The sequence below is a fragment of the Struthio camelus genome, chromosome 2 (genome assembly GCF_040807025.1).
Source record: "Struthio camelus isolate bStrCam1 chromosome 2, bStrCam1.hap1, whole genome shotgun sequence".
Taxonomy (NCBI): Eukaryota; Metazoa; Chordata; class Aves; order Struthioniformes; family Struthionidae; genus Struthio; species Struthio camelus.
The window spans coordinates 14451248-14473397 of NC_090943.1; the positions used below are offsets into that span (position 1 = coordinate 14451248).

The following is a 22150-nucleotide window of genomic DNA, read 5'->3' on the forward strand; positions in this document are numbered from 1 at the left end:
TGCCCAGCGACAGGACAAGAGGCAATGGGCAGAAGCTGAACCACAGGCAGTTCCATCTGAACCTGAGGGAAAACTTCTTTCCTGTGAGGGCGACAGAGCACTGGCACAGGTTGCCCAGAGACGTGGTGGAGTCTCCTTCGCTGGAGATGTTCAAAACCCGTCTGGATGTGACCCTGGATGCATCCAGCGTAGAGCAATACGCTCTAGAGGACCCTGCTTGAGGAGGGGGGTTGGACTAGATGATCTCCAGAGGTCCCTTCCAACCTCAACCATTCTGTGATTCTGTGATTCTGTGATTCTATGAATGCTTCCGTGTCACTTGATCAGTGACATAATGTGGCAGGGGGAGGGAAGAGATGGAAGAAGGGGAGATTTAGTTTCATTTGCAAAAGCGAAATGTGTGATGAAGATATTTAAAACATAATTTTAAATTCTTGTTGGTATATAACATCATCTTAATCCAATCTGTAGCATCACTGAGGCAAATAATATGTAGCAATAGCAGCAGTGCACAGACATTACTGGTGATGTCATTAGTGACATGTTTCATAGCTATCACCTGCTTTGTGCAACCCTGACCGCAGCCTGACAACGTCTGAGCTTTGTATCCGGCAGGATTCCAGAGCGGTGAGTCAAAGGTGAAATGCCAGCATGAGGGAAAGATTACTGGTTTTGCTGGCTGAAATACCAGTCATATTGCCCATTTGTTATACTTGCAGAGGAGAGAATGCAAAAATAGAGCAAGCGAATCAACTGCAGGGAGAGCTACACTGAAAGGAAAAGACAGTATTCAAATATGACGAGGAATACCACTGTAATAAAAAAGCAGTAATGTTGTCTGATACATGTTGTGGCTGATCCAGTGTGAGACGTTTTAAAAGGCATTTTATTTCCTCAATTGGAAGCTACTTTTTTTTTTTTTTTTAACACCACACTCTGCACACACTTTGCTTCTGAAAAGTTGTAGCTGCCCGGATTCATAGCAGCAGAACTAAAACAATATTTGTCACAGGCACATGAGCAGTGCTTGCTGAAATTAAGGTCCCAAGCATGCAGCTAAACCCACGGACATGTTGCACACACTGGGTCACAGCTCTTGTAGCTAAAGTCAGGCACATACTTCAGTGACTGCAATAGCAGCACTTTGCTTTCATTGACTCCTACCATTTCCCAAGACTAAACTGTGTTATTAATGGTGGCCTAAGACAAACAGATCACTCGTTGCTCTTGGAAGTTGAGGAGTTTTGTCATTTGCAGCTTTCCTCTTTTAAAAAAAGAAAGTAGAAAAATACAATTTATTACCTGCTCTGCATTTTTAAATTTAATTTCCACTATTTTGTGTGATCTTTTAATTTTTTAGAAGTAGCACTGGGTAACCTTCACTGGTACAGTTTCATTAGAAAAGGCTTTTTTTTGCATATTTGATCTATTTTGAAAAGATTACAGAAAGAATGAATTTTGCTGAAGTCTAGGAATACTAGTTTTGAAATTTTCTAGTTCTGAGGTAAGAAAGCTTCAGTAAATTTAAAAATAAAACCTACTGCTGCATAATGTGATGATATTAGATGACCAACAAAGTTAAATGTTATTTCCGATGGATACATTTTACATTTTTTGAGCACCAACCATGATGTAAGAGGAATTTATATGCATTAAATTAACTTATCATAATAGTTATCTAATCCTCTTTCTTAACCTAAAGATTTCTCATTTCCAAAAGTGAGGGGAGTGGGAAAGAAGCTTAATGAAGAGAAAGGTTTTCAAGTTTTCAAGCCCTAAAGCAACAACAACAACAAAAAAAAGCAGTTATGCTGTGTTATTCCTACCAAGATTAATGTAATAGCAATCTCTTACTGAAGTCTAAGCAATATTGTGAAGGGGATGTGCTCCAAGCACACGTAATGCATGTGACCTTTCTCGAAGAATGTTCAAAAGCCTGATTCTACGATGACTTGCTAATGTCCTTAGCATGTGAGGAGCCCCTTTGCTTTAAATTACACATATGCTTCATGTTTGCAGCTTCAGTCTTCCAGGCCATCTTCCAGCAAATTCAGCACTCCTTCCTTTTTTCCCCTCCAAATACTAAACATATTACACAGTTTGCTCCCCTTCAGTCAGTGAAAAAAACATAATCCATTGAAGTCAAAAAACCTCCCACTTACATCAGTAATGCCAGGATTTAAGCTCTCTATTTAAGAAACTTAAAAGTTTTATTTTTAGAAAATTGTCTAAAGTTACAAAGAGGTCATTTCAGTCCTGCAGCTCTCCAAAATAATCAGTGAGTGTCTTACACTTTTTCCATTGAACATTATTTACTATGAATATTTATTATTACTATTTTGTACTTTCTAGAGGAGAGGCTAAGGACTGAGATCATGTCTACTTCAGCTGGACATTTGAAGATCCCATGCTAATATTTATATGAACCTTTGAGCTATATTTCTCTACCATGCCATCATCTGCAATGTGCTGGATGTCAGGCTTTTGCTGCTATATATACATTAGAATTGGTTGCATTCCTGTAACACAATTCTTATTGAAAGATTTTAGTGGGAACCCTATAGTTAAGATGATGGCCAGGAGAAGCAAGACGCTGAAGATTGCCAACAAGGTTCACTTACAAAGAAGTGTGGGGCCAGTTTTAAGCCAGTTTTGAGCCAGTTTTGGCCTCAGTCTTGCCAAAGTTGTCTGTGCCTTTCTTCTGACCTCTAAAACAGACCTTTTCTAAGAAAAGGCCTATGGGCTTCATGACTACCCCTCTAGCCTTGACTTTACTAACAGGTAGTAGAGAGGAAGAGCAGAATACACGAAAGTAAGCTTTAAGGAATTGTGGAGTTGCTGCTAATAAGTGTCCTACATTCAGTGCTTTCAGCGTAATGGTTCCAAATATACTATCAAATACAGGACGGAATAGGACCCTCAAAGTTACAAATTTGACATCATGCCTGTAAGTTCAGCATTAGGGGGTTGATAACTGCTGGAATCAAGCACTGGTTCTGCAGTACACAGGTCAATAGGTAAGATGGATCCTACATACTAGTTCAGACGTAGTTCAATGGTATCAACTTCTATTAGGCTGATGTGAGTTGCAAATGCTCTGAAGCTCGCAGAATTAAACTTCAAACACTTTCTGAGGATACTGAAGAAACTAATTAACTAGACATTATTCACCATCATACTCTTTACAAGACAAAAATATTTCTGCTGTGAATGTAGCTCTTTATGGAGTTTTTTTTGAAAGTAGGGATTGAGATACTAATGAGACAGTTTGGCTAGCCAGTGACTTGACATGTTTCATTTATGGCTTGATTAGACCATGATCTAATGAGGTACTGTACTATATGGAAGCACATCATCTTCAATCATTTAACGCTGACTGGAGTCTGAATGTTTCAGTTTGGCAGTGTCTCTGCGCTTTTTCAAACAACAAAAAAGAAGGAATAAAGCATAGTTTAAGAGAATGTTTCATTCCAGCTGCAGTAGGCAATTACAAAGAAAACTATTCTGAGACTGCCCACTTCTTTGCTTCTCTTTTCAGTCCTATAGACTATGCATTAGTGCTTCTGGGGTTTTATTTTAGAGTATAGAATGTGTTGTGAATTTAAGATTTGTAAGGGAAAAGCAGACAAAAAGACAATCTCATGTTTCCATTCAACATCCCTGTATGTTATTCCAGAGATTCAAAAGGGTTATACATTGTCTAGAGTTTATGACTGGGAAATTTCTTTGTTATAGGGTGTCCTAGGATGACATAGAATTTTTTGATTTGCTTCTGTACTGTTCCCTTTCTCATAGCTTCCAGTGGAGAGGCAGCTCTAGAGCACTGCAATCTTCCAATGGGTTTTCTCTGCTCAGTGTCATCTAAGCGTCCAAAAGCTTCACTATATTGTACTGTATTATACTGTAGACTGAAGAGTCCCAGAGCTATAAAAGTTCTGAGGTACTGCTACAGTGTTTTAGGTTCACTTCCCCTTGCAGTGGTTTTGCGCAGAATGGACTCCAATTGAACCCTGTGGCACAAAGAACCAAAGTAACCTTACAGGTAGACTTGCAGATAAATACAATTCACATATATGTTCTCACTTGGGAACAAAGCATGATGTCATATGGAATGGCTCAGATCTATTTCTTTGCTTTGGCTTGATTGTTTAAGTGAGTCTGAAATAAAAAGGATATATTAAAAATAAATTATGTCATGCCGAGATGAGGTTAATAGCTATTTAATATCTGGCAGAAGGAAATGGATTCTGAGTTAACACGGTAGAATCTGTTCAGTCAGCACCTTGATAAGCACATCTCTTTCACTGGCTCAAATGCCGTCCTGGAGATCCTGTATATGTGCTTTCCAGTTCCTCTGGCTGGGCAGCACAGTTTAAAAGACAGTTTAAAACAATTGGTCTTCCATTGTCTGCGAGTCTTTGGCAATTTGCAAGTGTGAATGATGTACATGGGCAGACAGTTTCTTATTGTGTGGTCTACTTGTCCGGGAATTTAACCTCTTACTGAGTAGCTTGAGTGGGTTTGGTACTGTACATGCATATCCTAGGATACCAGTTCTCAAGGGTATTTATTGTTGAGAATCGCACACGTGGCCACTGCAAACTAACAACACCTATTAAAGCTTTGAATTGGATGTATTTCAGAGAATATGATTTGGTGCAGTAGCCACACATGAAGTTCTTTGTGGTCACACACAGCCAAGATGGCTTGAGATCTGCTGGCATGGGATGTGGTCTTCCTTGAAGGAGTCCACAAGGACTTGTCTGATCCCTGTTGCCACAGGGATCAAATATATTTAATGCCAAAGGAAACATTTTTGACTTCATGTGGGGGCATCATGGACATCTTGAACTTCTTTCAAGAAAAAATCTGCGTGGTGACAGTTGAAGCTCTTAAAGGTCATTCTCAAAAGAAGCATTTTCAAATTACAATGATTAATTATTCATATTTTAGCCTCTCCCCTCCAGTTCCTGTTAGCATATCTATGCAGGACTCTCCACGGCCTTCAATTTTTCACCAGCCTTTTTTCACATGTCATACGAATGGGTAGGATAAACCTTATATGGTTACTCTGTATTAGCAGATAAAGCTTCGGCCCTGCTCTGTTTTACATTCGTATGAAAAACAAACAAACAAACAAACAAAAACCAAAACAAAAAGAAAAAAAAAACAAATGCACTGAAGTCAAAATTTCAGATGTATTAAAACTTGCAATGAGCAAGGAACAAGCGTAAAATATCCACGGAGAAGAAGTTCAGTCTGAACTTTTTTTTACACCTCCATCTTCAGAGCCCTCACACTTCTGCCCCTACTGGGAATACAAGGCAGTGCTATCAGTTATGTCATTCCCATTAAATAGAGCTAAATGCAAGAGAAGCACCTTTACTAATAAATCTTATTTGTGATACACCAGTTTAAAGTCTTGGGAATTGCTGATTCGAAATGCTGACATCCCACAGCACCTGGGGGTCGGTTGTCACTGGGCTGTGGAGTTCCAGGAAAGTTTTTAAGTGTTAGAAGTTGTGTTCAAAAAATGCTATTCTACTCGCATTTTAAAAGAGTGTAAATCAGGGGTCATTCCACTGTAGCCAGCAGATTTTCTGCAATCCGTGTGAAATCAGCATCCAGCTTAACAGCCACACAACTCCAGCTCTGAAGATATTCAGCCTTGATGCTTCAGATCCTAGCCAAGGCACGTTCTGTGTGTTTCCTACTTAACTAACACTTGCACAACTGACGGCCAAACATTCTTTCTGGAGCGTTTACCATTTCCAAATATATTTATCTTTCAAGTAAATAAATTTAGTGTTAATTAGTGACAGCTCACTGCTAAAATATTCACTTCATTCTTTTTATCACCCCATGGCAGAGTTCTGCATGCCATGCCAGCTGTCCTTCACAGCAGGTCTTAAAAGTTTGAAGCCTTATTTGGTGCCTGCAGTGACCTTTTAAATTCCTCAGTGAAGTTGGGGCTACACAGCTCACAAATATAAGTCTTGTTAATAAAATGTCAGGTTTGTAGCAGTCAGGTTTGCGTGGATTTTTCAAAATGCATTTTGAGTCAACCTAATAGCTCGGGATTGTGTATGTGTGATGTGTGGTGGCACAGTTGCAAGAGAAGCAAAACATTCAAAAAAAGCTGTCTTCTGTTCCAGCCATATAAACAGTTTGCAATTCTACCCCCTGGGGAAAATCACCTCCCCCTTTACACTCCAGCAAACAGTTGATAGTTTCTTCATTCCTTAGGTGACCTCAAATAAACCCAGAAATGCCCGATTTAAAAAAAATAAAAGAGTACCTAAACCTTCAATCCCTGAGTCAATAGCAATGTAAGTAAATAATGGGGGGGGGGGGGGGAAGAAGCAGCAGCAGCAGCAGCAGAATGGCTAGCAGATGTTTCCTAAAGAAGATATAAACAAGGCAAATGAGCAGTCAGAATTTCCTTTTGCTTTATAGTGCAGTTTACAAATTCATTAAATAGGACTTCTGAGCAGGGCAGCTCTTGCTGAGGGATTGTTTAAGTTGAAACATTCTTGATTTCCTTCTCAACTGACTCACTCGATAAGATGCTCTCTAATGACATCATCGGCTGTTGAATAGTTAACAAAACCTTTGGATCATATAAACCTGCGTAGTTTAGATGGTTCTTGACCTTTTGTGTGTAGGTAATGATTACTTGCATATCTGCAGGCATGCTGAAAGCTCTCTGTAATGTACTCAAGAAAAATAACACTGATATTTAAAACTATCACTTTTATATGTTTCTGAAACAGATATTAAAGCTGTTTAGAATTTAATGATCTGTCTGTATAGTTGCCTAAAGCCATTTATTTTCTATCCGTTAAATGAAACTACATAAGCAATTCTTGTGATGTTTGAAAGATCTGAGTAAGTGTAGGCAACATTGATATAGCCTATGTTCCCCCTGGAAAGCTGTTGTCGTACTGTAAAAGAAGTTTTGTTATTCTACTACGGGACTAATTCTCCTCTCCTTCCATAAAAGATTTTTAGCTGCAGAAAAAACACTTGTTATCAATGAAAACTTTACAGTAGACCTCAGTAGATTTCTAATTGACTCAGTAATGCACTTTCATTACTGGTATAATACTAGACAGTGGGAAGTTGCCTAGTACACAAACGTTCTCCTATACCTAGAACACGGAATAATCAGAATGCTTTGAAATAATCACAACGAAAATTTGATAAATTGGCAGATGGCCTGTTCTGCATTAAAAAAAAAAAAAGTCAAACCCTTGAAAATCCATATCATTCCATAAAAAGATACAGGCCATTTCCAAAGTCTGTCTGCCACATATCGACTTGAGGTTGTGTGTCCTAACCTCCTGAAATCACTGTTCCAGCTATACTTTCATCATAAAATGAGAATGTTAGCTCCAGCATCTTAGTTAATATACAGCAATTACCCTATTTTCCTAGCCCAATTAATGAAAATCAGCTCAAATTATTCCATATTAAGTATGAGGCTCTTGCTTAACTATGCAGGTTTCAAAGCAGTGTCTATATCACAATATAACGATAACTATTTTGGATTAAATGTTCCAAAATATTATAAGTTAATATACCATATCTGATTAGAGCTGAGATTTTTGAAGAAATGCTTAAGAACTGCTTCACGAAATGTTTAACAGGACACTATGTATATTTTATTTCTCTTTGTATCCTTTGTATGTGGAGTCTCTGTGCTCAGTTAAGGGAAGTTGGCCTAGAATCTCTGCACATCCAACAGTAACATTTGGTGCATAGTTTGTAAACCCATTTGTTATGTTTATAAATCCTTTTTAATGCTTCTAATGATCTTAAAAGACGTCACATCTCCCTGTTAGTGTAAATACTTTTGCGGTGTTGGCAGTCCCAGCTTTTCAAAAAAATGTATTGAAATCTTGTAAGGAATTAGAGTATATTACAAAATCAAGATTCATGAAGTTCAAAAAGTAGCAAGCAATGCAAACTATTTCCAGTTTATATAAACAAAGTAAGTGTGATTTAGGACTGTTATTGAACCCCATAATTTGGATTCATTTTGTGAGGTTAGTTACATTTCATAGCAAGGACTTTTTCCTAGCTGCAATGAAGACGACGGTCTATGTATATTATCAATAAAAGCATCTTCTATCCTGAAGGAAGATCAGTTTTATTCAGCTGAGGTCTGTTTCTTTGATTCTTTCCCTCTTTTCTCCACTTAATGTAAGACAGTAGCTTCTGGCTTATTTAGAAACTTTTTTTCAGTAGGGAGTTTACTTGTTTACTTACTTATTTTTGTGAGTTGTCCCGACCAACCAGGAATCCTTCATAGCCAGCAATATCTGAATGACTGATTTACTTGATAAAATAATTTCTACTGACATCAACATCAGCTGCAGGCTGAAATACATAGAGATAAGTACCATGTGTACTGATCTATTAGACAAATGCATATGATGTATCCACATTAGGTGACATCTTCCATAGGATTGAGAGTTGTGGGATGTCAGTTGTGAAATCTGCAAAGGATAAGGTTATGTAATATGGAGTAAAAAAGATGATTCCTAGAAATTCATAGCTCTTTGCATATCTCTTCACAACTGTATAGTAAATTAATGCTCACTGTCACTTCTTTCAATCAGCAAAAGCCAAGTAAATAAAATAAGCTGTCACATTTTTGCTTCTTTTCGGTATGAAATTGAAAACATTTCTTGAGCTAATAAACTGGAATCTAGGATTGCTGGTATGTGCTTGACTTTTTCAAACTGTATACTTCAAAGCGTAGAAACTAAATAAGCTAACAGCTCATTCAGTGAAGTTATTGTGTCAGAGGAAGCATCTCTATCAAATGCTTGCTTTACACATTTGAATAGATGTTGTTGTTCTCAGTAATGTCACCCACTCTGTGGCTGCAGGCATTGTTTGAACAGAAGGAATGTGAAGCATTTTTTATTTTATTCAGGGGCGCTTTGCTGCAGGGAAATAAGCCATTCGTGCTTTGGATCTTCTTTATCATAATAATGATGCAAGCACTATTGGGGAGCCTGATAAGATAGCTGGCCAAAGTGTTGAAAATTAAGCTGATAATTTAGCTATGTGATCTTCAGAGTAGATGAATCCAAGAGTAAGAGAGGGAAGATATCATGACAATTAAATGTTGCTTACAGTTTTCAGAAAAGCTGGGTCAGAAGGCATTATTAAAATTGTTGGAAACTACTAAAGAATACATATTTGGTTTTTTTGTTTACTGATTGCAAGTCCAGATCACACAGTGGCTGACTGCTGTTTCTCCATGGTAGGCTAAGTCAGTATGTCACAGACATCTGCACATTGCTGCAATCTGATTGTAAGATGAACACCAACAGCCCAAATACATTAATACATTCCTCATCTCAGTTACATCAATACAATCTGGCCCCTTGTGTTTATTTCAGCATTGAGTGAATTCTTTTGGTTATTTTTAGGTCCTTCTGAGATTGTGTCAGTGGGGCAAGAGTGAAGCTGCATTAGCAGCGGAGTATTCCAAAGGGATCTGCTGGCTGGCACAGCTGTGCTGACTGTGTGAAAGTCACAGCCGAGAAGTGGCTTACATCTCTGCTGCCATAGAGCAAATGTGGGACTTTGCCTTGGGCCAACAGTAAGAGACCTCAGCCACAGACTGGAAGAAGAACTGTGATTCAAGGTTCTGTTTTTTCTACCCCAGCTCTCCAGGAGGGAAGTAATCTCTTTCTCTGACATATGATTCAGAGGTAGGTTTTTTTGCCTGGTATTCTTGAGAAAGGAGTTGGGAGAGAAATAGCAAGTTATATGTAATGGGTGGGACTTTGCTTTACCAAAGTCGAAGTGCAAGAGAGTACTTGCTTTACACAGCTGCAATTTATTCTTCCTCCTTTATCTGGCTTGTCTGAAAAACCTCATGGCTCTGTGCTTCTTCATGTATCTGCACTGACAAATACCTTTAACAAACTGAGTTGGTTTTCTGTCAGTGCCTTCAGACCTCCAAGGCTCCACTAAAATTGCTCAGGGATTCTCAAAGAGGGCTAAGTAAATTAGATGGACAGGAACTGAGTGTGAGCTTTCTAGGGAATGAAAAGTTAGAAAAGTAATTTTGTAGGTTGGCTAAGTTCTTGATCAGATGTTTGGCACTGCTGTGATTTAATTGTATTGCTAATGGTGCATTAAGGTGTTTGAGCATTTTGTTGGGAGCCTCTTGGTTATTATTTAAATCAAAGTGAATGAAATTGAATAGATGCCATTAAAAATCTCTATCTTTATTTTGGAGAGGATTAGTAGCATTTTACATGTATGTAGTAAGAGACGTTGGTCCTGATCCTTATTTTCATGAATGCACCTTTACACAGTTTTGCTAGATGAAAGATTCCTGATGCGGTCATAATTTATTTCTCTTCTCACTTTCTGCTCTTGAGAGGCTTAGCTCAGGCACAGCGTCATACTGTACTGCTTTTGGGTACAGCACAGTTGCACTTCCAGTTCAGGGACTAGCTCATGTAATATGAGTTACTGTGTCTTGGCCCATGGAACAAATTAAATCAGACCCATCACCTACACCATGCGAGTACCTCAGTGTATATCCTGGACCATCTCGTCTTCAGTAGTGATGCCACTGTGCTTTTTAACCTACCCGATATTAATACCTGATATGACTAGTAGCCAGGATGAGCCCTCAGAAAGGTGAAGTGGATAGCAACCTTACTGTTCGTTGAGGATTTACTACTAGGCTACACAGGAACATATGACAACACAGTCATTGAGTGTAGATGTTTAATCCTTTAATTCCTGTAACATAAAATGAGCTCCTAGAGTTTTCTCTCCTGATTACCTGCTGTAATAATCTCTGTGAATCCATGTAAGAGTAAAACAAACTGTGATGTGAAGTCAAAAACTTAGTCAGAAAAAATTCTTTTGGCTGTGATGTTTCTCACAGTGGTTTCTGTAATTGCTTCATTTCTATTACTTTGTTTTACACTTCACCTTCCTTGTCTCTTTAGCAGTTTCTTGTGTTTCTAAGGACAGCCTCACATTCATTTCCTCATCTAGTGCTGTGTCTAGTGTAATACCTTTTTTGCTTTTAGGGTCCAAAGAATTTGAAGGCCTGAAGAATCTGAAGGGGTTTAACCACAAAAGTCACTGTACATTTATCAAAAACAACTATTTCTGACTCAGGAAGCCTAAAAGACAGAAGACACTCTAATGATATCCGTATTTAACTCCGTCTCTAGAGGGACAGCAGCAACAGAAAATATTCTTTGTGTCTGACAATTAAAGGTAATTATTGCCAATTAAATAAAAGCTTCCATCTCAAATAGCTAGAAAGAAATAAAGCCAGACTTCAGTAGTGTAGTTTCAGTTTCTATTATTTTGTTTCCCTGTTTCACTACAGTTACTATGTCAGCACAACAGCCTTATGTTAATGTAAGGATATGGAATAGAAACTTGGAACATACATATTTATAGAAGATTTATGGGTTTGAGTTTGGTCATTTTTGTTTAGGCAATAGCAAGAAACTGCTTTATGGGAAGCTTTAGCAGTGTTAAATATTTTTAATCACAGAAACATATTTTCTATATCTTTGTCCTGTTTAGCCTCTGATGTTCCAATAGTTTTCCATCACTCTCCTGGTTAGATTATTTCACAGCCTAGTATTTCTTTTAGAGGGTTTTATTCTTTATTATTTGCACTGTGGTGTTAACTCTGCTTACAGTTGTAACCTGATGGAAACAACAACGTGGTCATTAAGGGAAGATACATGTCACAGCTTAGAAATCCAAACCATAGATGTCTACAGCTGGGTGGCTGTTTCTGAGTTCCCCTTAAAGTCAATGGAAAGGAAGAGACATTTTTAGAGAGTACTACGTCCGAAATATTTCAGATGTTTCCTTAAGGAAAAGCGGTGTGCCCTATGCTCCGCTAACTATGCTTACTAGTTATCTATTGACTCCATTAAGCCTGGGAAACTGGAGTCTATATCCTGCATAGTAGAAGTTAATGACTTTTATCAAGAGAATTAAATGCAAATCACAGAGATGATGAACACAGTCTGCAAGGATATTATGTGATACTAATTTGCAAATTATATAGGAGCATGATTAGGCTATGTGTGTGTTCCAGAATGCTGACCAGTGAGGAGGAAAGGCCAATATACACTTTACACAGCTGGACCAGAATGCTTAGTTGGATGCTGGGATGATCAAGAGAGATAGGCACAAATGAAAATTGTGTAAGTCATGAGGCCAGCAATTCACCATCAGAGGAAATCTTTTAAAGACATCTGTGTTATATAAGACAATAAGTGGGTATCTGCAGGCTGGGGAATACTGAAATGAGGACTAATGAGAAACAATCATTGAGACATCAGAAAAGATGGGTTGAAAAAATGAAAGAAAACATGAAAAAGTTGGCATATAGCCAAAAACACACTGAAAATAAGAAAAAGTGAGGTGATGTTATTGCCCTTGGAAAATCCAGATGAAAATGGGTTTCTACTGGACCAGACACTGAATTAGCTCAATATGAGAGACAGTCTCTATCCCCAGTAGTTTGAAAACCAGACATTTTCCTCAGTTTCCAGAACTAGTTGTGCCGTGTTTAAATTTACAGATACATTGACTGGAACCAAAACCAAAACTCTATGACTCTTTGGGGCTTATTCAGCAGATAACCTTCATAGTAACGGGTTACTTCTCTTTCCTCTCCCTTGTTTGATAGTTCCCTTGTGATTATTTCAATTGGTTCTTGCCTTCAGCTACCCGTGTATAGTTATGGCAAAGATTGTTCAGGAACATGCTGAAGTGGAGATCAGAATATGGAGCATCATCACAGCTCAGGAGCGGCAGCTTCCTCCCTAAATCAGTGACCAGCAAAAAGGACATCTCAGCCAGTCATTCATGAGTCGCTTTTTGATACAGTAATGCTGGGTTCTGCTCTGCCAGCAGTAGAGCTTCTGCCACAATGCATCATACCAAGAGAATTAAAGAACTGCAGATGATCTGGAGTACCTTATCATGGGCAGGGGGAGATATTCTGCCTTTCTGCCAGTTGCTACCAATGAAGCGAGAAAATGTGTGGAGCCTACTGTCTTCTTCCCAGGATATTCCTTTCCCAAGAAATTCATTACAGTAGTGGTAACCCATTTTCAAAACTGTTTTGGGTCATTCAATCTATCTAGCTAAGGCCTCTTTCTTCAGTATGAAGAATCGTACACAATTACAACTGATTCAATTAATAAGAAAAATAGGGACTTTTTTTTCTCTTTAGTGCACAGAATTGTAATTCACTGAGAATTCACTAGGGATCAATAAGGTGCAAAGTCAGAAAGCAGCTTTTGCCTCTGAAAAGTTATTCATTAGATAAAAGGACCAAATCGGGACTCTATTACTAAGTGTTTAAGGATACAGATCACAAAGCTACAATGCAAAGAAATTTTAATGACGCAAAATCTACCATTGGATATATTGGTATAAAAGTATGTTCCAAATTGCATATTTTCAATTAGAAAAATTTTATTTAAAGGAATTCAATCAAATTGAGATTTATCTAACTCAGATACCTGATTTTCATGCAGCTTTTGAATGTTGTGACACACACCCATTGAAGCAAATGGTAATCTCCTATTTAACCCCGTGGGAAAGTATCTGTCAGTAACTGAATTATTAAGTTCTTCATAATCAGATTTCTGTCCTTAAGATTCAGCTCTCTAGGTAAAATACAGAAGCACATGTAAATATTTACTTAAATGATTTAAAACTAGGCTTAAAATATACATATATATGCATTTCACAGTAGAAGAATGGACTTCAGCATATGCTATGTGATGGGATAAATTAGTCCCCTTTAGCCTGGTAGTGCATAAGGGTGCCAGTTTTGCCAGGAAAAGATATATTCTATACTTCAGTTATATTTTTTACACTTTTTAACACTATTTATAGCGGAAAGTTTTACTGCAAAAAGGAACTCAACTGGTAGATACTAGCAAGCAATAATTCTTCGCAACACAAGATCTAACACAAGATTCTTACAATTTGGATAGATTCAGATGAAGCTGGTGAGATGTGCATTTGTTTACTCTTATAATAAATCTTTCCTTTTGATCTCCAGCCTAGTATAAATCTTTCCTGATCCAGAAAGCCTCAAAGGTTATAGTAAGAGCTTAAATGTAGAAGGTTGGAACCAAGTAGCGGTAATAATACTGGGAATCATTAGGAATCTGGAAATGATTTGGAGTTGAGTGTATTATGTATGTACAGGAATTTCAAATAGAGAGGTTGGGTTAATAACACTAGTTTAATCCATGCCTTTGTGAATTCCAAGGATTCTAGCATAGTTTTTGCTTTGGAATAGTTTTGTGAAAGTTCTTTTGCTACCAGATAAATGAAATCAACATTATAGAATTGCAGTACTGAAACCCAAAGTCATTAGCAGTATTTCCACTGACTGCCATGGTCGTTAGGTTGAAGCCTCCTCAGAATCTTTACCAGCTCCTTTAGTTTACAGCTGATGTGCATTTTCTTCTGTTTTTCTTTATTCCTTGGCTTCTAGGCTTCTCTTTCTCTTCCTTAGATTGAATTTCGTCTACTGCAACAGAGTTGTCAGCTTCGATATGAAACATATTACAGGAATAAACCATAAACTTTGCAGTTTACAACTGGGTGTTCATAAGGTGCCCTCACATAAAAACATAGAACAAGAAAATAAGTGCAATGAGATAGTAAAAGATCTATTTCACTGCTCACTCACTCATAAAATAAAAACAAAACTAACATCTGGCTCTAGCAGGCATGCTATATTCTTTTAAATGGCTGAAAGGACAAGAGGTGGTAGTAATGATTAGTTTCTGTAGTTGGTAGAAAGGAGATCTCAAGAGAAGCCCAACATCTAGCCCATTAGTCCTTTTGATCTGTTTCCCTGGATGCCTGCAGATGAGTTTTTTGCTTTCTCTAGAAGTTTATAACCCTAGAAGTTTTGTCTCCATCTGTTTCTCTTCTCTCCCTCAAATATCACTGGTTCATATGTGAAACACTTGTTATGCTGGGTCCCTATCCAGTAAATCTCCCGTGACTGGGTGCTTGAACTAATGATATCGCAAAGAATATTCACGACCAGATCCCAGACAGCCTCTGTATATTGCTATCAGTGGTGTTATCCTGATTTACATCTACTAAAGAGAGCCAAATGCACTGTTACTGAGGTGCTTCTTCACTAACACCACTGATACACCAACCCCTCATACTACATAGCTAGTTGTGAGACAATTTGCTGTTATTTCTTCCTGGCTTTTCTTGAAACCGGGCAACAGAGTAAAGTGGTTATCACCTTATTTTTCAATCCTTTCTTTCAATTTGGTAAGGCTCTTGAATGGCCTGTACAAGCTAGGATATAGAACGGGCTTAGCGTTTGAATCACCAGGAAGGTCAGAAACAGCACTTTTTGTAGCCGTTATTGGTGGCACATACAAACTCATGAATTATTAATCTCAAAACAGCTTAAGTATGCTTCTAATAAGTATGATTCCTAAGTTCCTCTCAGATTTGTCTCCCACATCCATGAGGACTTGCAGTTTTAAACTCTGTATCATCAGTTCCTTGCTATTTCTCTGTCTCAGCTGTCTTTCTTTTAAAACTGCTACATTCTGGAATTAGGCCATTATTTCATCCTTGAAAATCAGTTTCCATTTACCCAGTTCACCACTTTTTGAAACCACAGTAACTCATGATTGCTGGGGCCAGAGGGGAATTGTCTGAGAGATGTGTAATGCACTGAGCTAACGTGTAAGGGTAAAGTATAAAATTTAAGTTATAAATGAAATTGACAAGCAAAATTTTTCTCCACTTAGCTTTATTAATGATGCAGGATTTTATTGCCTGTGGATGAAAGTATTTATTGTCATTGTGTTTGGCTGTAATTTGGTTTCATAATTCAGTTGGCTTGTAGTAATTTTTCTTTTGCTATATCACTTTATTTCTATGCAGATTATTGTCACAGGGTATGCTTGTAGCGAGTGTGTGGTCTTCCAGGAACAAACATATGCAGATTGGCATTAATCTGAAGAAACAAAGTCTTAACTATGAGCTTATTTTTAACCATGTGAGTATATGGCTGAAATCAATAGCTGTATAAATTGTCCTTCTAGGGTGACGAATAAAAACTGTATGTGTTTTTTTTTTGGTTGTAGGCACAAACATATATCTGGCAACATTAACCAGCAGTGTCTTTAAACGTTTACTTAATTATATGACAAGTCCCACTCAGAGCAGAGAGAATATTTGCATGCTTTAAATTAGGTATCTGGTGGGTCACAAACAGTATTCAGGATCTTACAGAACAAAGTCTTATATTTATGTATCATATATGAGAAAATGTTCAGAGAAAGATAATGAGAGTGATCGCAAGCAAGAAAAAGCTTTTGAGAAAAGAGATTGAAAAGATGAAATGGTTTGATTTAGAAAGGAGAGGAATAAGAGCAAATGCATCAAAAAGTATATAAAATAGTGGATAATATTGAAGTGGTAGAATAAGAATATCTCTTTTCTTTGACAAATAGTATAATAACAGAGAAAAGTAAGAAAAAAAAAGACAGACTGGAAAACACTATAAGGAAACACATTTTCTACAGTGTGTAAATAGGTGGCAGAATTCATTCTCAGAGGAAATCAGACCAGTAACTCTAGGAAGATTCTGAGTGACACTGAATATTTACATGGATAACAACGGTACCTGAAGTTATAATAAATGATAAGCAAACAATGTAAGAGTACTTATTGACCGTTAAACCTTGTGCTCCAAGCCTTAACTCAGTCAAAATGAGAGTTATGCTGCTGTAAAAAAGAAGGCGATATCTGACCGAAGGGACAGATTATATCACACCTGTCTGATAGATAGTCTCATACCACCATCTCATTTATCTGTGATGACCAGATATGTCAAAGACAGCATTAATGATGAGCTGCAGTCTTTTACTCTGTAGGTCTAACCTAGCGTGATAGTTCCAGTTCTTATATGCACCACTTCGATATCCTTTAAAAGTTATAAACCGAACATTCATTGTGTTATCTCTTGGTAGCTTTCAATGTGGCATATTGTTAGTTCAACAGACTGTGCATTTGAGAGACTTCTTCTATCTTATATTAAAAATAATAAGAAAAATGGAAGAAGGCAAAAGAGACCTCTGGCCTTTATTTTTTAGTTCATTATCAAACCCCCCCTATTGAGTTGGTCTTTTCATTACAACATTTTTCAGCTTTAGGCATTGAATATGTTCTCATTTTTGCACTTCTTAACTTTTTATAGATTTTAATGTTCTTTCTTTAGGATGGAAAATTGTTTAGTACTTTCAAATCAAGGATCTTCCTAGAGGGACTCCTGCACTTTTTGAGTATCTTTCATCTTTATTCCATCATTCGAAGGAGAACGGAGAGGGATGATGGTCTTTATGAAATCCTTAATGACCAAAGGGTAGAGCAGAAGTAACACCATGGAACTCCTCTTTTGTGCTATAAGTACATGGGCGGCATAAACAGCAATGTGGCCCAACGTTAACGATGCTACATTATTGCTGATATCCTGTTCCTGAAAATCATTGGGCTTTTTAAAGGCCGCTCAAGGCAGGCACCCAAAAAGCCCAGATTACTAGAAGTGTCATTTATGTGTATTTCTTTTCCGTGTTTTGTGGCTTCAGATGTGGATTACAGAATTACACTGGCGTGTGCAGTACATAAGATCAGTTTCACTTTTCAGAATAGGCCACGTTATGCATGCATCTTAATTGTTTAATGTAATATTTCTACTTAATTACAGGAAATGTCACTTACTATATTGATGGTAAAATGAATAGAGGCAATGTAGATGACATTGTACATTTTTACAATGAGAGAGAAAATGATTAATTATTAGATGGAATAAATTAACTCATACATCAAATGCTTCTAAGTGGTGTTAGGAGGTGGAGGTAGGAGGTGCCTCCAGTTTAATCCCTTCTATAGAGGAAATTAGAGTCAAATTATATTAGCGAGTAAAGACCAGAAATGGTCCATGGCCTGGGAGAGCATATAACGGTACCTAACATTTATAGACACACAGCGTGTCACCCTGGAGTTTATACATCATAAAGATCACTTCATTTATCATTACACTGTGGTTATATATGAGATCAAGCACATTGTAGCATCATAGCATACTCCTTTACAAATTTTATTAGAAAGTATGAATTCAATCATGGCAAGTGTAAACCAGCTGAAGCATGCTTGCAGGAGAGGGCATATATATAAGAGGAATCACAATGGATTTCATGAAGTAGAGCCTGTGAATTGATGACTTTAGGTCAGATAGGAAAAAATTCTGGAAACTTGATCATAAGTAGTAGAGAAGCTATGAGTCTATAAATTATTTCTGTACATTGCCAGAGATTTAAACTACAGTTTTCCTTGGGATGAACGCTGTTCACCCAGGAATAAGACCAGATTCTAAAGAAGTGTTTGCATTTCAGCTTTACCTTGCCTAACCTAGGTTTACTCTTTCTTTGCTTGCCTTCACAAATAAGTATTTGCTGCTTTCTGACAAGCTGGAGTTGCTATCTTAGATGTTTTACAGATCAAGATATATTTTGGAAGGAAAAAAGAATACTTTTATTTGTTTGAAGAAGCACCGTTCTGCTCATAAGCCCTTGGTGCAACATGTATTGTAAAGCTAACACCAGTCATCTCCAAGGATCCACAACAAATAGCATGACAAAAGCTTTCAACATTTCCCTTTCAAATTAAATATAGTTCTTCTTCAGGTTGAGGAACCACCAGAACTGAGGTATCATTTGTCCTGGTGGAAAGGAAAGAGGGACAGAAGAAGGGTGTTGGATCAGTAGAGGGTCAAGGTTTTCCGTGTCAGTAGGGGAGATGCCAAATGGCAGAAAAGAGAAAGACTGAAGCTGGTTATTAGCTATGCAGAGTGGAGACAGGCCTTGCTTTTATTTATTTTTGGTGAACTTTTTCAATAGAGATCATTTTCATTCCCACAGAGAATGTAAAGATATTTTAAAATTTCAACATCTGTCACAAAACAGAATTTGTTCTTCCAGACAGCTGTACTACCAGCCAACATTAAATAAGTATCTTTTCACATTCCTCCTGCTGCTGCATCCCTCACATTTGTACTATTCCTTCCCCATTCCTACTGTATATCTTTGTGGTTTTCCCTTTAACGGGATTGAAAATGCTGCTAACTCTCCTGACATCACAAAGCCAGTAGAAAAAAGCATAAGTCACTAATAAATGTTACATCCCAAAGCTACAACAAGAAAAAAGATGGCCTCCTTCCCAGAAGCTGTGCACTGAATATTTAAATTTGTTTGCAAACTGGCACTGAATGCTGTGTTGTCAGCCAGTGCACGTCGCTAAGTGCAAGTGGTGCAGACTGCAGTTAATTAGTAAGTTTGGTTTGCTAGTCTGTGACTACAGCAACTTTCTTCTCATAAAATATCTTTCATGTGCATAGCTGGAAACAAAATGTTCCTCGAAGAAGCTTTGTCCACGTGTTTGACTATTCTCTACAGTGTTACCAATTCAAAAATCTCCTAAATAAAAACAAATCCACGTTAGTGTCATCATGCAAGGCGTTTTGAATTTCTTTATCACATCTCACTGTTATCTGAAGGTTTCCTCTTGAGTACACATTTTCTCTGGTATGTTTAAGGTATTCTTGTATAAAATCTCTTTCTCTCACATGCACACATACCTGCACTAGGAGTTTTAGGTAGTTAGTATAGGGAATAAATTGTTAATATCTTGTACATACTATAGAGAAATTGAGAAAAGAAAAAATCATTGCATATAATTACAATAATAAGAAAATGCTTATTAATCATGTAAATGATTTGGCAACCAAGTCTTTAGCTGTCAAATATTAATAAATGGCTAAATATTTTTGTTTTATATGAAATGCTAAACCTTTTTGGAAAAAAAAAAATTTTGTTTCTGTATGTGAAGCAATGGAACAAGACTGAAAGTGCAGAAGACAGGAACAATTCCTGGTGTAATATCTTTTTTCCCTCATTCATGAGGATTTCTTCTGAAATACAACCTCCTCAGGATTTTGGAAGGTTCTTTTTGGCCACTGTTTAAATGCCTTAGTCCTAATTTGCATTTCTCACATATACCAAAATAAATGATATTCAACTTCATTGAAGTCAGTGGACCTGCACAGATGTAAAAGTGATGGGAGAAGAAAATTCAACATTTTAAAACAGACTTACTACAGTGCCCTGGTAAAGGTTAAATTAGTAAGTCTAGTCTTAATCACTTGTCAAAGTCTGACATCATATAAGGCTTTAGCACCTGGAGTCTATTGTCCAGACAAGGATAATCAGCAAATCCAAGTTTATAAATTGTTGACTGGAGACAATGGTGCAGAGATAACCCTGGAGAGGTTGTGAAAGACTTCACTGGAGTTTATTTGCATTGCAATTCTGCTGGAAGTCACAGAAGCTTGGCTTCCTACCTAGTTACTGCCATTTATTTTTGATATGCCCCAAAGCATCCATGACACTTATTAAAATAGAACGGTGTCTAGGCAGCCATTAACGCTACTGTATCTTGTTTCAACAGTTCCTCTATTTTAAGAAGTTCCACTTTAAGAAGTGTATATCTTCAAACCTGCTATATCTGTTGATTCATGTAGCTCATAAGCTAGATCAAAAAATTCCAGTATTTTAGAAGGGAACTTATACATCTTCCAATGTCCATTTAGTGTTGTGGCTTTACAGGCTGTTGTTTTCATTTATATAATTTTATTTATACCTTTTTATTACTGACAGCAGGTTATACTTGCTTATAATCTAAAAAATTCCACCTTAGCAATCCATGCTATGCACCTTTATTTGTTATATGTAGTATCTTTATATGCCTCAGCTCAAAATGTGCCATTTTTGCATTGTGTCATTAACTCTATATATAAGAATTTCCTTTTCATCTCATTTTTGTGGCAAATACTCTTTCTGCAATTTTGGATGTGAGCCAGGCATGTTGGAGTGAAAATTGGAGCTATTCACTCCTCAAGCCTGCCAATGTTCTCACAACAGGGAATATTAGTTTATAAATTACCCCAGGGAGAAATGCCAGTCACAGAAAGCTCAGGAGATCCACAGGAGCCAAATCACACCTTTCTGATATTTCACTTCTATGAGCATTTACATTCAAATGTAAACAGTGTTTACATTTAGAGCTGTATTCAGAATTATAAAAGACTGCTCTAGCTCGTGCTTCTTGGTGAAATAGATCTGTTTGATGTGTCTGTTTCTTACTGACTGGCTTATACTGTATTTTATTAGGGAAAAAGTCTGGTGGGAACTAGGCCAATCTGTCTAATTATTCCGGACATATTACCTATCAGAATATAAGCGTCAGCAGAGGAACAAAATGCAAACTTCTCTTATACAATTTGTTTTTGTTACTGGTAATTTAGTTTGCTTCTCACAAAGAAGAAGAATTTGGATTAATGAGCATTTTGAAATGATAAGTCTTACTCCTACAAACCGGCAGTGTGATAATGCCATGACGCAGAGGATATAACTCAGATGATAGTATAGGTTGTAATGAGGTACCTAAAAGGATAGGTAAATATCTCTTCAAAAATATCAGACTGGAGTATCAGACTGCAGGGATACATTTCCAGAATCACTGCCATTATCTCAGCTGAGAATCTGCTCCACAAGGACTAATTGTTTGATCAAAATTGTGTTGCCAATTTCTAATTCTTGTTTAATACTTTGTATTTCCTATCGGCAGTGCTGCTATTGTACACTGTATGATTATGTTCTTTACGGCCCTGTTTTATTCTCAGTGAAGGCATTAGAAAAGCAGTTATTCGCTCAAAAGGCTCAGACCCACTATCTATTGCAAATGTTCTGAACACTTCACAGCGAAAAGAAATGGTAGAGACCATGACCCAAAGGCCTTACAGTGTAATTAGATTTCTAATTAGAGGATAAGATATAAACTCATCCATTTGCATTAAATTTGTTTGTCAGAGGTTTCCTAAGTGTTCAGTGTATTCTGACCTGGAGTACCTCAGAGTGAATATAAACTTTAATTCAGCTAAACTTTGCTCATTTATGCCTACTTAATTGTTTTGTTCTGAATCTCTTTATATGCAGAATGCATCTGA

General features: G+C 37.3%; 1 long non-coding RNA gene across 1 annotated transcript; it reads left to right on the forward strand.

Annotated features, from left to right (window-relative positions):
• Positions 1–9446: 9446 nt before the first annotated feature.
• Positions 9447–20959, forward strand: LOC138066280 (uncharacterized). The gene is made up of 4 exons (XR_011139544.1): positions 9447–9731; positions 11076–11268; positions 15970–16084; positions 17309–20959. It is a non-coding gene; the product is annotated as an uncharacterized lncRNA (long non-coding RNA).
• The last annotated feature ends 1191 nt before the right edge of the window (positions 20960–22150 follow it).